The 15,594-nt window shown below is 36.4% G+C and overlaps 2 protein-coding genes across 3 annotated transcripts in view; one reads left to right on the top strand and one right to left on the bottom strand.

The window, feature by feature from the left end:
- Rpb7 (DNA-directed RNA polymerase II subunit Rpb7) overlaps positions 1-15,594 on the bottom strand; it is a 525,952-nt gene that overhangs the window by 314,366 nt on the left and 195,992 nt on the right. For both annotated transcript variants that reach the window (XM_067120360.1, XM_067120392.1), the window contains one exon: positions 2,201-2,348. The gene's annotated coding sequence lies outside the window, so the exon portion shown is untranslated. The remainder of the gene's footprint in view (positions 1-2,200; positions 2,349-15,594) is intronic.
- Positions 1-15,594, top strand: part of LOC136848112 (uncharacterized) — a 408,534-nt gene that overhangs the window by 198,920 nt on the left and 194,020 nt on the right. The window lies entirely within an intron of this gene.

Below are 15,594 nucleotides of genomic sequence, written 5' to 3'. Positions count from 1 at the left end.
TATGGAAGTCGAATCATAAGAATTCCAGCTGCAAGTCTCTCGTTTAATATGTAACCATGATTTTATGTAGTCAATCTATCACGCCAGTCCATTACTCATTCTTATTGGGGGAAATTTACCTTAATTTATGATCAGTTACTCTTACTTATATCAATTCTTGTTATCTATACTGGTGTTTTACTCACTGCAAGATATGACCTCTTATATGACTTTCTGAAGTTACCTCACTGGGCCGGTGGGTTCTGTTCTCAGCTAGCACTCTGCTGGCCGCACGTTGGAATCTCCGACAGGCCGGCCAATAAAGAATATGAGGAATTTGTTTCTGGTGATCGAAATTCATTGCTCGCTATAATGCGGTTCGGATTCCACAATAAGCTGTAGGTCCCGTTGCTAGGTAACCAACTGGTTCTTAGCCACGTAAAATAAATCTAAATCCTTCGGTCCAGTCCTAGGAGTCAGCTCAGTGGTCTGGTTAAACTAAGGTATACTTACTTATTCTGAAGCTAACTTTTCCCAGTAAGTTTCATTATTACGTGATGCTTGAACTTTTTAATATATTTTGAACAGTGTTTTACCTTCCGAATGATGACTACGTAATTTCATGGCAGCAATCTAATGATGAAACAATTCTTAAAAAAAAAAAAATGTTGGAACGTTACTGACTGAATATTATAACAGATTTTATGAGGTATGTACAATGTAAAAAAAAATATGAATAATTTTGAAGAATTATACTTAAAAATGCATCTGGCGAAAGTACGAATCACACTGCTCCGAAAAAAGCAAGCAAATATATAACGTTGATTATTTCACGTTAAACCCAGGAATTAAAGAAAGTTACAGTCTTTTCTTAAAATCGAAATATTTTCGAAAGAAGAATGAGAAATTTAGTTTGAGAAGTTAAACAAAGCGAGGATTCCAACGTGACATAATTTAAATTTACGAAAAATCGTAAATTCAACAAAATCTGACTGATTGTTCGTCATCAGGAGAGAAACTCCGCAATTAGAGTTTAAACGTAATCCAAAGACCCGGATAAAAGAGGAGGGTTGAGTTTAAGGTTAATGCCCCATCATTAACCTTATAAAATTTGCAATAAACCTCATCAATCTGTAGCAAATGGCAAAAGGACATCAACAAACCCTAAAGCAACAGAATGCGATTAAAACTGTCGGGAAACACACGCGAATACATACACACATTGATATAAACATGGATCTGAATATCAGACGTTTTGACGTGATGTGTTTGACAAAATGAAATCACTCTGGGAATTGCGGGGAGAACAAATATGATAACCTATCGTATATTACAGGGCGTAATTTTATTCATCACATTTCAAAGAACGAATGTTTCATTTCAGATATGTTTTATGCAAAGCAAACGATTGTGATTGGAGTAAATTCTTCTGCTAATATTTATTTACAGGAAAAAAATAATCAGGATAATTTTTGAATGAAACTATATGACCGGTATTTATTAGTTAGTTAGACATTGCGTTTCTGTTCTCTTAAACATATTTGTGCACTTTTACATAATTTTTGAATTATTAGGATTTACATGTTTCATTCATTTCTTTTTCGTTAATTTGTAATTCATTTATGGTAGGTCGTACAGACCTTCCGTCACTTTTGGCGCACACACCTATCAATCAATTTGTTTAATTAATCAGGTATTTTCAGGCTTGTAGATACACATTTATTTCACAAGGGCAACTTTCTATCCCTTACATATCATATTTGTCTCTTATGTCACTCATTTTTGACGAATGTCTTTCGTGCAAATGTATAATCTATCTATCTATTTACCTAAAAATGTTTCGGTTTGAAAACATAAATCATGATCATATACTAACACAGTTGTGTCTAGAAGCGAAGGGTACTGAATAATATAAATTCCCTACAAACATCAATTGCACATGCCTAATAAAGGGGAAAAATAAATGGAGAATGAATGACAGCAAAACTGTTTTTTCCCCTAAATCAAGAGGAAAGTAAGAGGAAAAACTGTCAAATATTCCCAATATCTTTATATGACAGAGCAAATTTTGACGCTTGAGTCAGAATGTCAGGAACACGGAATTTGACTACATTTAGAGTGACCTAGTCTGCGAGGTTAATTCTTGAAACACACATGGCGCGAGCAAATAGGAGCACGGTTAAGGAAATAATTATGAACTACTATAGTCATCAGTACTTACATTCCGTGCGCTGAAATCCGGGAGAAGCAGCGAAGGTATTCCCCTCGTACAGAAATGTTGAATAGTTTAAATGGGTTTAGGCATGGGGCCAACTCCAGGTTTTCTCTCCTCGTTCTCTTGCTCTTCCTCTTTGGTCCTGTGCTGTGCACTGAAATGAATGATTAAACATGGTTCTTTTTAGGACAATAACCAGTAAGATATTAGTTCTTAATGGTCGAAAATGCACCTACAAGCTCAATAGATTTTATCCATACAATCAACTGAAAAGTCACTGAACATTTACTATAAACATTGTTATATACTATTCATACGTTCTGTAGTTAATACACACCAGTTTAAAGGGATGGCCATATTCACAAATTTCCCTATCTATGCATGGTTTCGATATTTGCAGTTTTAACATTAACTTAAATATTTATCATTATCTGGGCTTTATTTATTTCATATGATCTTACTGAGGATTGAGGTCTTTAACAGTTGATAGAGCTTTGTGTCCATGGCAACCTCACACATAAAGGCCTCGCTCATAAAGACCTCCTCAGAAACCGAAAAGCTGTACCCTTCTGGCACCACTTCATCGAAAGGGGAAACAGGTTTATGGTGAGAAAAAAAAGTAAAAAATGCGCCAAAGTTTCTTCGGCGCAATCGAGTTTTCTGAACATCGAATAATGCTGTATGAGCTGCGGCCCATGAAACTTCCAGCCACGGCCCGGTGGTGGCCTGTCCTACAGCGTTGCCAGGCGCAGGATCATGGCTAACTTTAACCTTAAATAAAATAAAAACTACTGAGGCTAGAAGGCTGCAATTTGGAATGTTTCATGATTGGAGGGTGGAAGATCAACATACCAATTTGCAGCCCTCTAGAGTCTCAGTAGTTTTTAAGATCTGAGGGCGGACAGAAAAAGTGCGGACAGAGAAGTGCGGACGGACAGATAAAGCCATCTCAATAGTTTTCTTTACAGGAAACTAAAGACCGATCCAAGTTCTTCGCCGCAGGGGCCATCTTAAATAAAATAATTTCTGGTTATGAAGCTTCGGAAACTTATTTCACCATGTCTGGACTCCGTCTTCAGCCCTTGGATTTAGGAGGAGTACTCATAAAAGTTGAGGTACGAGATGCTATTTAACGAGATCGATACGTCAGATTCTATTGGCCGATTCTTTCGTTGACAGAATGGTTAGCTGGTCTGTGATTTATAAAAGTTAATAAAAGGCGTTCACTGCCAATGTGAAGGGCTTCTAAAGTTACTTAAACAAAGGTGCGTCTTTCTTTCGGCGGTTGCAGTACGGGTGTTGTTACGGATTTTCTTGTACTCATTTTTGATGGCAACATTTGTAGGCAACAAGTGAGACGATAGCTGGGTCTGGTCTAACCCAGTCCAGTTCCTTGAGCTAGAACTGGAGGCGTTTTTGCTTCTAACAACTTGTTGGTTGCTTGTTGGATGCAGGAATCGGTAGTACTGTTTCTTATCTTCTGCTCCCAAGCTTGGAATCCTGTGCTTGCTTCTGCTTTTCTTTGCCATTTTCTTACTTACTTCTAGGTTTTAAGAGCAAAACCCAATGTTACAGTCATTAAGATGGTCGTGATATTAGGTTTTGCTCGTGAAACATATAGAACAGACGCACAAACATACTTACAAGCACACTCTCACCCACACACACACACACACATATATATATATATTTGTATTATATATATATATATATATATATATATATATATATATATATATATATATATGTGTGTGTGTGTGTGTGTGTGTGTGTGTGTGTGTACAGTATATTAGCTGCCCTGAAGATGTGTTAAAATACACTAAAGTACTTGTCACTCTGTCTTTTTTTCGAGCTTTTCCTGTGGCTTAGGCTGATAAACAAAATCACTTGCATATTTTCATTTTGTTATATATATATATATATATATATATATATATATATATATATATATATATATATATATATATACATATATATATATATATATATATATATATATATATATATATATATATATATAATTATATATAATTACAGGTATGTGTATATATACAGTACATATACGTACATGTGAACCTGTGACAAACATGTACTTCAGAAATATACGACACCATCGTATTTAGGTGACGAATGGTGGATAATCATTAGCAGAATAAAATCCGTCGCTGCCGCTGCACTAATTATCAATCTTTGCAGCACGAAATCGTTAATTACGTCCTCCGTCATTGTTCTCCCACGTGGATCTTCTTCAGCTCTCCTTCTCCCACCTGAGTTAATGATGTATGTATTTCATCACTAGTTCTTTCCGTTCCATAGACAGGGAGGGACGGGGACAGCAGGAATGATAGGGGAGAAAGAAAGGGGGGGGGGGAGGGAGTGGAGGAAGTTTACAGAGAGGAGAAAGGGAGGGGGAGGGTTTTTGCGTGCATGCAGATAACATGCCAATTAAGGCAAGATCTGTTTGTTTCTTGTTTAAATAAATATATTTTTCATAATATTTCAGATATATTTCCTTTATAAAAGCTCCGATTTATTTGAAGAAGGTGAAAAGTCAATTAATAATTTATTGTTTCATCTTATTTGCCGCGTCATTGGTGCACACAGTAGTTATAAACACACCCACAAACACATACACAGGCACAAACATATATATATATATATATATATATATATATATATATATATATATATATATATATATATACAGTATATATATATATATATATATATATATATATATATATATATATATATATATATATATATATATATGTGTACATATATTAATATATATGTATGTATATATATATATATATATATATATATATTAATATACTATATATAATTGACTTGTGCATAAATAAATGTACCATTTTCTGAAACCAATCCTCTATTGCGAAAGACAAGAGGAAAATATAGATATGTTAACAGTAGAGGGTAAACATGAACAGAACATTGCTATTACAGCAACCCATATCAAACTTCTCCAGCGGTTATAATTTAGAAAGATTTCCACACACGTGTCCAAACAAGAGATGGAGATTTTTCAACATGAACACGCCTGACGTCATATGTAATTCAGAAAGCATCCGATTTAATTACTCCTTTCTCGAGTAGAGGAAGCATAACATCTTTACAGTAAAGGTCGGCATAATGCCGTCGTATCAGTTGTTGTCTAAAATCAACTAAGAATATTTATATTCCCAACGAGATAGAAATGACGGCATCGTTACTGCCTAGGGGTGGATTTTCTACTCTAAAATTATGTTCACGTCAGTTCGTCTCGTCTGAGTTTAATTAACAAGGAAGCATCTGGAAAATTATCATTATTAAATTCTGTTTAGGTATTATTATATAATATGCCGTTCCTTCAGGTGCGGTTTACTTCTTAATGATCGCTGTACCATTTGCCAACCCTTCATGGTCATTGGCGAAATTACTATGGGGTGCTTGGACGAAAGTTTTTTTGTCTGACTGGTTGCTAAAAAATCAGAACTGTCTTTCTCGAAAGGACGTGATTTCTACCCCTTGTAAATGTGGGCTGCATACAGGAAAGGCATTTTTCATCACTTGGCCTCTCAAGGAGAATTTTCAATGTAGTGAGAAAATAAAGAGAATATAGAAATTTTAACGCAGTAGTTCGATTAAAGAAAGCCATGTTAATGATATTTCATCCTGGTCTTATCTGTTTGCTGCAGACTTTGCCAGTTTAATTAGGCACATTTATCTCGACCTTTTGTTTTTGTTTTCGAAGTCGTGAAATGACCAAACTTCTCAACATGAACCTTGTGCAAAATTGCTACTGTATGCATGCTGACTGTGATTCTCAACGTATTATTTACATTGCTACGGCCTACAGTGCTCAAATATTATTACTTGGAAAGAAACGGATTTTAGGAAAATAAAAATCATTGGTAACAATAAAAACTGCACAATTTTTACGAATATTTCTTTTCCCCAATATCAAACAAAGGTCTCCCTTCTACACACGGCTGTGATAGGAATAAATTTGTTCCTCACTGTAAGATAAAATCGAAGTTCACAATTTTACAACCCACCCGCCACCACACACCAACATTTACGTATGGGCTGTCTTGATTTTGTGTAAGCTGAAGAGGAGTCCTTTTTGAGATATATATAAAACTGTTACCTTCATGGTTTTCATAACAAAGTGCAGTACCTATATTCACTCTGTTTCATCTTCCAAACACTTTTCATCCTTTTCATGAAGTCATTCAAACTAATTCAGTCTCAAATCGCTTCTGATTTGGTATTTGGTCACTTTGTGGAATGTCTCACGTACTTATTCATATGTTCCTTTTGAAGATTAATGCCTCCATTTATACGTTAAGGGATTTAGCAGTCTAGTGCGAGTGAGGGGAACTGTACAATGAAAACCCAAGAAGAGAAACAGATAAAGACGTGTGCCATTACGAATTCAAGTGGGAAGTGCACAAGACAGAAATGAATGAAGAAATATCATTTTACGACTACCGTCGCTAAGGACAAATCTCCCATGAATAAAACAGTATGAGAAGTGCATAGCAGAGGTAGAGCTTCGATGGCTTGGTTGGTAGAGTGGCAACCACAGACTTCATAGAAGCCTGTGGCGAGGGTTCAATCCCCGCAGCCGACCAGTCAGAGGCGGAAACTTTGCTATCCGTGTAGACATCCCGGGATTACGTATGTAATCAACGGATAGGTTTGCTGAAAGCAAATGGATGTTACAGACTAATACACACATAAACAAAGCCACTCCAACATCTTCTAAAAACATAACAGACACCTCACACGTCTCGAACTGTCGGACCACCAGCCCAGTTCTCCTCGTGCTGCTGGGAGAAAGGGAGCGGGGGTTTCGGTAATACATGTACACATTCGTTACCGGGGTCTAAGCGATGTCAGGCAGGGCACCCGGTCGAGGTTACTGCCTACCCCACCGCCAAATCAAAGTCCTTCAAAGAAGGCACCGTGCTTACCCCATATAAAAATGGGTATAAAAGCACGTTAAAACGAAGAAGAGAAGTGCATAGCAGAAGTAATTATTATTATTATTAAAATAGTTTAACCACTGACTGGCAGCAGCTCATAGGGCTGGCAACAGAGGTGATAATATGTAATCAGACAGTAAAGGCTGTACATGTGCTAAGAGGGCACTTTTAGACGGGACAAGAATGAACAATGCATCTGAAACTGTCAAAAGTTCTGGAAAGATTTTTTTTATTCAAGAAAATGGGGGAAGACTTCGGGATGCCGCGCAGTGGCTTCTCCCTTATCATGGATTATTTTTATGTTGAAATCAAGTCCCTTTTACTTAAATGAGTAAGAGTGAGAATTTACATAAGTCACCTTCACAGATGGGGAGCCGTCAATTAACCTAATTAACGCAATTAACCAATTCTTGACATACGCGGAAAGTACTGCCCTTGTTAACGCCAAGAATATTTGCATAGCGAAAAGTGTCTTGACTTCAAAAATTCGTTGATTAATGAAATGTCTCTTTAAACAGTTCTCTCTCTTTCCACTTAAATTATTTAGTGGATTTGCATATGTTTACTGGTCAATTTTTTCTTTATGCTTTGGCACAATAAAGTAAATTTCAAAAACTTTCAAACAATTTTCGATATTGAAAATGACTAAAAGTAGAAAGGATTAAAAATTCTTTAAATTCAAAACAACTCTGAGAAGGGGGCGAGAGAAAATAAAATACAGCTAATATCATTTGAACAGACAGCAGAGCAAAATTTTCGGGACGTCAAAGGAGTTGGCATATGCGAGGTTTCAAGAAACTGACTGTTGATCAGTTCAGAGCGTCTTCTGCAGCTAAAACAGCCAACGGAGGTGGTCCCACAGAGTGTGAAGCAAATGGTATCATATTTACTTGCTCTATACTTTTATTACTCCCTATAATTCCACTCGTGTTTATACCCGTCCCCCGAGCCCTGAAATGTCAGATACCGAATATGCTGGAATTTGTAGTGAAGGAAGCCGGAAACAAAATGAATTGCCTGACAGCCTTTTCATTCTTTGTAACATTCACTTACATCTATAGTTCTACAAGGATGGCTACATATATACATGACCAGCTCAAGCGGTATTTCGAAACAAATGTACCTGAATAAATATATATATGATTAAAATACATGATCTTAAACTGAAGCTTTCTAGAAGTTCACTACAATCAATCAAGCAGTGGAGAATATCGAAGAATCCTAATTTTTTTAAAAATCAATTCTTCAGTCCCCAAGGCGTTTTTTTTCTTTTTTACCTTTCTCATTTCACAATTCATTTGGCAATGCAATTTGTTCCTCTTGCGTGTAATTTCAGACTGGAATATTTTATATAGCTCCTGTTTTCTTTACAGCATTTCATTCTTTTCGGGCACTCAATCAACGACAGTTCTGGGACCCTTTCGTATTGCTGTATTCCTAACATTGTCTGAAGATTATCCCATATCCATCTTTCACTGGACAAAATTTTCGCGCAGTTGAGCAATTCCCCAGCAAGACCAAAATAAATGTAATAGGCCTAGATCAGTCTTGGCACCTGCACTCGACCTCTTGTCCACTGCAACACTTGCTACGCTACAACAGCCCTTCCGAATCGGTGAATACGTCTAGCAATGGTGCTCTCATTTTTGTTTACACTATTTAGAGATCTTAAATATAATTTCCCTTGTGGCAGTGAGGATAATAGCTTTTGGTACACTGCTAGCTCTCGGGAAATTGAGAAAAGGACTGATGAGAAGCATAAGGAACTGTCGTTTCGGCACTCCCTACTTGAAGGCGAATGAGAAGCTAAGACAGCCAATTTCTGGAGAGTTGAAGGACTTAGATCTCGGTAAGTTGAGGAAACTGACTGGCAAGAAAATCAATAATGTTGGGATTCAGGCAGCTGAGGAAGTTTTTTTTTTTATCAAATGAACTACCTTTTGGGTTACAGAAGAAACAGATTTTCGTGTATTTTATTAAGCTAAGGCAACAGGTTTTTGAAAGTTAAAGGAATTGGCTTTAAGGTAAGGTGTTTCAGCTTTCCTAAACAGTCATTTTTCAACGAATTACGTGCATACATACATACATACACACACACACACACACACACACACACATATATATATATATATATATATATATATATATATATATATATATATATATATATATATATATATATATATATATATATATACGAACTTGTTGGCGCTCGCTACACGCTGGAATCCGGTACTGCTGTCTACCCTACCCTCCCGATCCCCTACCTACCTCGCCCCCACACAGGGCGGACGAACAGTTTTGTAGGAGGAGGGTGGACCTATGTCGCCCCCACCCGGCCGGACTAACCAGTTTGCAGGGGGCGGGTGGGTGTGTCATGTCTTCCCTACTGTCAACAGGGGGAGGACAAACAAGATCAACTAGGATTTTATTATTTTTATTATTGTTATTTTATATATATATATATAGATATATGTATACCATTATATATATATATATATATATATATATATATATATATATATATATATATATATATGTTTGCGTATGTTTTACATTTCTGCTATTCAGCTTCAAGCAATAATCTTTGCAATCAGTTCCTTCTTTCTTTGTTTACCCACATGTCTTATTTTTATTATTATTTTTCCGTGGTGGAGGGGCCGGTGGGCAATATTTTCGAAAGGAAATTTTATGTAAAGTGAAACATTCCATTATCTTGCTTTTTTGCATAAAAGCATCATTTGCGATCGGCGATATTAAAATGGCCGACCGATTTTCTCTTTTCACTTTGAAGCAGCTGTTATTTATAATATTGCTCAGAACGGATCGCCTAAAGCAAAATGGAAATTTCCCTCGTTCGTTCACTGTGATATATCAAGCTTCCTTGATCGCTGCGCCAGCAAATTCGTACTTTGGAACCACACTCCAAAAGACTGTAAACGCAAAAGACAACCATACAAAGAAATAATCGTACTTCTTATTCCTGATTTCTGTGAACAATCACTGATGATTAAAGGATTTAAGTACCATAATGTAATGAACACCACTACCTTTTTTTTCTACCATATGTTTCCCCACCCCCTCTCTCTCTCCAGTTCCTCGTTGGGGGAGTCGGTAGAGTTGTCGGCTAGCACTCGCTAGGCCCGAGTTCGAGTCTCCGGCCAGCTAATGAAGAATTAAAGGAATTTATTTCTGGTGATAGAAATTCATTTCTCGTCATAATGTGGTTCGGATTCCACAATAAGCTGTAAGTCCCGTTGCTAGGTAACCAATTGGTTCTTAGACACGTAAAATAAGTCTAATCCTTCGGGCCAGCCCTAGGAGAGCTGCTAATCAGCTCAGTTGTCTGGTAAAACTAAGGTATAATAATAATAATCTCTCTCTCTCTCTCTCTCTCTCTCTCTCTCTTTTCGTAACTCACCTTTTTTTCTGTTCCCATATGCTCAAACTTTAGCAGTTCCCTTTATTGGCAAATCAAAGGGAAGCGCTTTGTTCTTATAAACAACATAAGACATACGTTCGTGGCTTCTTCCAAACCATCTCGTTTCCCTTTATTTAACATGTGTGTGTGTGTGTGCACACTATATATTATGACAGTTATTTCCACTCAACATATTTGTGTGTAGCATACAAGAACAATTCTTGGATATTTAGCAAAATAAGGGAAGACATTTTTTTTTTCATTTTTGTGAGGGCTTTGGCCCATAATGGTCATATTGCAAGCTTCAAGGCTAGTAACTAAGTATTTGTTAAAGGAAAGTTACCGGCAAGAGTCGAATTTCTGAAAGTTATTAATGAGAAGCATGGATCCATAAAACATATTGTCAATAAAGGAATTCAACTTTCTTATGCTTAAATCAGGACCTACCTAAAAGAGATGAATATGACTCTGAATGCGGGTACATGAACTTTCTTGCAACCATGCACATTTGGGTAACAACCATTTGTCCTTGAGGAAGACGATCTTTAACTGGTTCGAGACCATCAGGGTGCTTCTTATTAAAGCCTATACACAGAGAACAAGATGTGATTGTGAAACCCAATGGCTCAGCGGTTGCAAATTCCTATATGGCATCTGACCTCAAAATATGACGGTAACTTCAGCTCTTTCGTACACCACATGAAATGTTGAACGTCCTATGCATAATGACAGGTGTAAAGTTTGAAATTTTTATATTCAACGGTATTCAAATTTTATTGCTTTAAAAACTTTACCCCTGGAGTACGGCCGGATACATAAAAAGGGACGTAGAGACAGTCAGACGGACGGACAGATTGGTTACTAGATACCCCAAGAAGATAAACCTGTGACATTGAAATTTAATCTTCAGCCGATGACCAATAAATAAATAGAACAAAATTTCTTCATCGCACGTTAGTATTAGACAGATGGTCTTGGCATTTTTATCATGATGACAATTTGGCAATCCCTTTTTTCAGTCACTACTATTCTCCAAGAAAAGAAGTGTGCTACTGTAAATTATATTTGAACAACCAACTTTCTAAGAGTTGTTTGTCATAGGGCCAAAGGAAAATTTCTTCAGGACACACAATTCGTGCAAACTTATTAAGAGAGAAAAGGAATAATTGACCTTAACTCTGAGTAACTCATTTCCATTTGTCTTTAATAATCTGTAACAGAGTTCTAGGAATACTATTGTCTCATTTAGTCAAAAAACTTTTTATTCTTTTTTCACTTTAATAATATATTTTATATGTAAATACATACAGGTATACCTTCACATACAGGCAAATACGCACATGCACACACATATATATATGTATATACTGTGTATATATGTGTGTGTGTGTGTTTTTGTGTGTGCATTATAGACCAGAGGCACAAAATACCGGGTATTCTATTGTGCTATACTTCCATTCACCTCGAGAAATAATTTAATGGAATTAAAAGTTTTGAAATTCTGGGCTAAATTCCTGGAAGTGATGTCATCTGAACGAACAACCAAAACATAAAAAAGTATTGACAAAATAAACATGGATTCTATCTTTGTTATATGACGTCATTTCGAAGAATAGGAATAATAATAAATCATTCAAAGCCGAAGAGACTTCCACGCAACCTTAACGAAGGAATTTCGTTATCTTTGCAAAATAAGACAATAATTCAGGAAGAGGGAAGCTTCGCGACGGGCGTACTCCGGAATCTAATTATAATTTCGAATAAATGTTGAAGAAGAGGAAGAAAATCGGGGAGGAGGAGCAACTCCGAGAGTAACACTCCATCAAACAGTCTAGAGAAGGTTTTAACTATTTTTCCCTTCTGGATGAAGAGAGAGAGAGTCAAATGAAAAAAAAGGAATCGACAGAGAAAGACAGAGATCCCCGTACACATAAAACCATACAGACATGCAAACAAACAGAATGTGTGTATGTGTGTGCCTGTGTGTGTGTATGAGACAGATAGGGACAGAAATAAGCTGACAGAAAGGGACGGTCATATTCAGAGGAAAAAAAATACGACAACCAGATCGGAGACAGAAAAGTTCAATAGAGTAAGAGAGAGCCAAACAGGCACGTAAAGCCTACAAATAGGCATACAGATAAATATACAGATGATTAGGTAGACCATTACATAAATTTTGGAAAGAGCTTTGCTCAGAACGCTATACCGTGACCGTCGCTTTGCTCGCAATCTGTCATGAATAACAAGGACAGGTTTCTGTTAATGCACTGTATTAATGTATGCAATAAGCAATATTTCTGATAAAGAAAGAATTACTCAATTTTCAAAAGGAAATTATAAAAGGGCTCTCTGTTTCTAATATAAATGAACGTTATGAAACCATTATCTCTGGTAAACAAAACAATTTGAGCCCTTCTGACCTCCTGACCCAAGGGTCCATTCACCATCACTCCAAAGCTATCGCGGTCGGATATGAATTGTGGCATTGATCTTAACGTCTCTAACAATGGTGAACCGTAGTAAAGTGTAGTTGTGTAGATAAATGGGGAGAAGCGCCAAAGACAGAGAAAGCTGGTTTTAACCAAAATGCTGTAGTATCATAAACGTTTTTTGTAAAATATTTCATCATGTGAGCAAAACTGATTTCATGACTCGGAATGATTATTATTAACACTGATATGTGTTTTCTAGCTAATCTTTTCTTAACTTTTTAGGATAGGTCTTCATTTATCTGTTGCGATCGTCGCTCTAAAAAAAATTTAAGGTGACATTTTGTTTCTATACACTTCATCATTGTCAATTCTTTAGGCCGACTTCATATTATGACGTGAAATGATTTTTTGTGAAATGGCAAAGAACGATTCTGCCAACTAAAATCTCCAAATGTAGCACTGTAGTCAAGTGATCTAAATTTCAGCAAATGATATTTTATGGCAGATCAGATGACACCATTAACTGACATTGCTGAGACAGTACTACGATGCATTTCAGGGATATCATCATATTCTATTTCTAACTGATTTAGAGCTAACCTTAGTTTAGTTAGTTTGCGGATATCGATCACTTGCATGTTTCTTTCCTGCTGTTTACAGATAAAATAAGACTGGAATTATTTTTCATGATCATTGTTCATGCTGCCTTTTAAAAGTTAAAATCTATTATTTTTTACATAAGAATTTACATGGATGAAATTTAGTCAAATATGTAACCAACTGCATATAATATTAATGTTTGGCAATTTTTCATGTGTTTATTCGTAGCTTTCATTTTATAATACTTAACTCCACTAAACCGAAAAAATATGGAAGGACAATTTCATTCGTAATAATATCGCAATCTATTTCAACTAGTAACTTCATTCAGGAATCCGATGCTTTCCTAATCTTTCGCCTGCTCACACCAGGACATTGTAGAGAATGAAAAACAAACGAGAACACTGGATGATTTTCAGAACATGCGATGAACAGGTAATCGGAAGACCAGACGTGTAGTTAGTTGCCAGCTAGCAAAGCGCTGTCACTTGATCGTCATTTATCTTTATTTTGATGATATGAAAGCGTTTGGCGTAACCTCATTTCTGTATTTGTGGGCATCACGAATGATGATGGTGGTGAATGTTGGTGATAAGTTTGATAACATTATTAATGAAACTGACAATCTGCGTGTATGTAAAGAAAATATCTCGAGAACAAACGAACGATCGGATTATGAAGAAATCGTATGAAGACATTTACTGTGAGATTCCCTCGCCGTTTGATTTACTTTCTGCGTTGATTTTTATGTAATTTTTTCTTAGATTTCCCAGATTTCTCTTTCGATTCTAAATGATGCCACAAGTAATGCATTACCTACAAAAGGTCAGGCAAACGGGAGTAATATTTTCTCCGCCAAAGACGAGCGTCGGTTACGAAACATATGCTACCTTATATCGCAGATGAATGATATTTTTCGTTTCTTTTCTCCACTAGTTTTTAAAAACAACAGTAAGAAGACGAGAATTTGACACTATCTGAATAAGACGAAACCTTTGCGGAATCAAGGCGACTCTGGAGATAGGTGAAATGTCTAAGTTCAAGGATTACATTGGTAAGAGGATAAGCATAAGTGTAACACGAGAGAAAGTTGTGATACTGAGTGTGTAGAAGCCAGGAAAAGGAAAAATAAGAGCCAGGAAAGGAAAAAGTGAGAGCTTACGATTGCGGGATTTGCAGAACAAGAACCGGTGGTCGCACTAGGTGATTTAAATGCAAAAACAGCGACAGGAAAACAAGATGAAACGGAGGGCTGATATGAAATTCCTTGAGGAAATGTAAATGTAGAAAGTTTCGCTAAAGAATATTGGGAAAGGGGCGTGAATGAAAATAAATCATTTTCAAAGAAAGAGCTTAACAAGTATAACTGGGAAAGCAAGTTGGAGGGTGGCTAGAGGTATATATTTTAGTATTATTTCATTGAGGATAAATTTAAGTTATATAAAAGTTCAGGATAGAGGGGAATGGATGAAAGAATAGCTGTAAGAGTAATCAAAACAAGTTAGGGTGATGAAAAGGAAATAAAGAGAGCATATGAGTAGAAAACGCAAGATAAATGGGTTAGGATTAAAGGCAGAGAAGTTGAAGGAGTATATGGAAAGTGTGCAAAATACAAGATGGGGTCACAAAGTCAGCAGGGAGAGTTCCTGCTCTTCAGAAGGCAGGAAAAGGAAATGAATACAGTGACCGGTAGCATGAGGAAATGAAGAGTTTTGCGTTGAAAAAATAGAAATGTTTGAGGTGCAGCTGAAAGAAAGAAGGGAAGAGAAGTGAAGAATTATTATGTTAATTAAACGAATGATCAATCATAACATCTGATCTTGTGGGAAGAATGGAGGAAGATAGGTTGGTGAAAAGAGAACAATATTTGCAAAGTAATGTGAGGAGGGAGGAGGGGAAAACTAGAAAAGGATTGATACATGGTGCAAGAGGAAAGGAGCGTCATGATCTAAG

The sequence above is a fragment of the Macrobrachium rosenbergii genome, chromosome 2 (assembly GCF_040412425.1).
Source record: "Macrobrachium rosenbergii isolate ZJJX-2024 chromosome 2, ASM4041242v1, whole genome shotgun sequence".
In the NCBI taxonomy this organism is placed as follows: Eukaryota; Metazoa; Arthropoda; class Malacostraca; order Decapoda; family Palaemonidae; genus Macrobrachium; species Macrobrachium rosenbergii.
The sequence above is the reverse complement of the archived record's forward strand: the minus strand, read 5'-3'. Positions and strand labels throughout refer to the sequence as shown.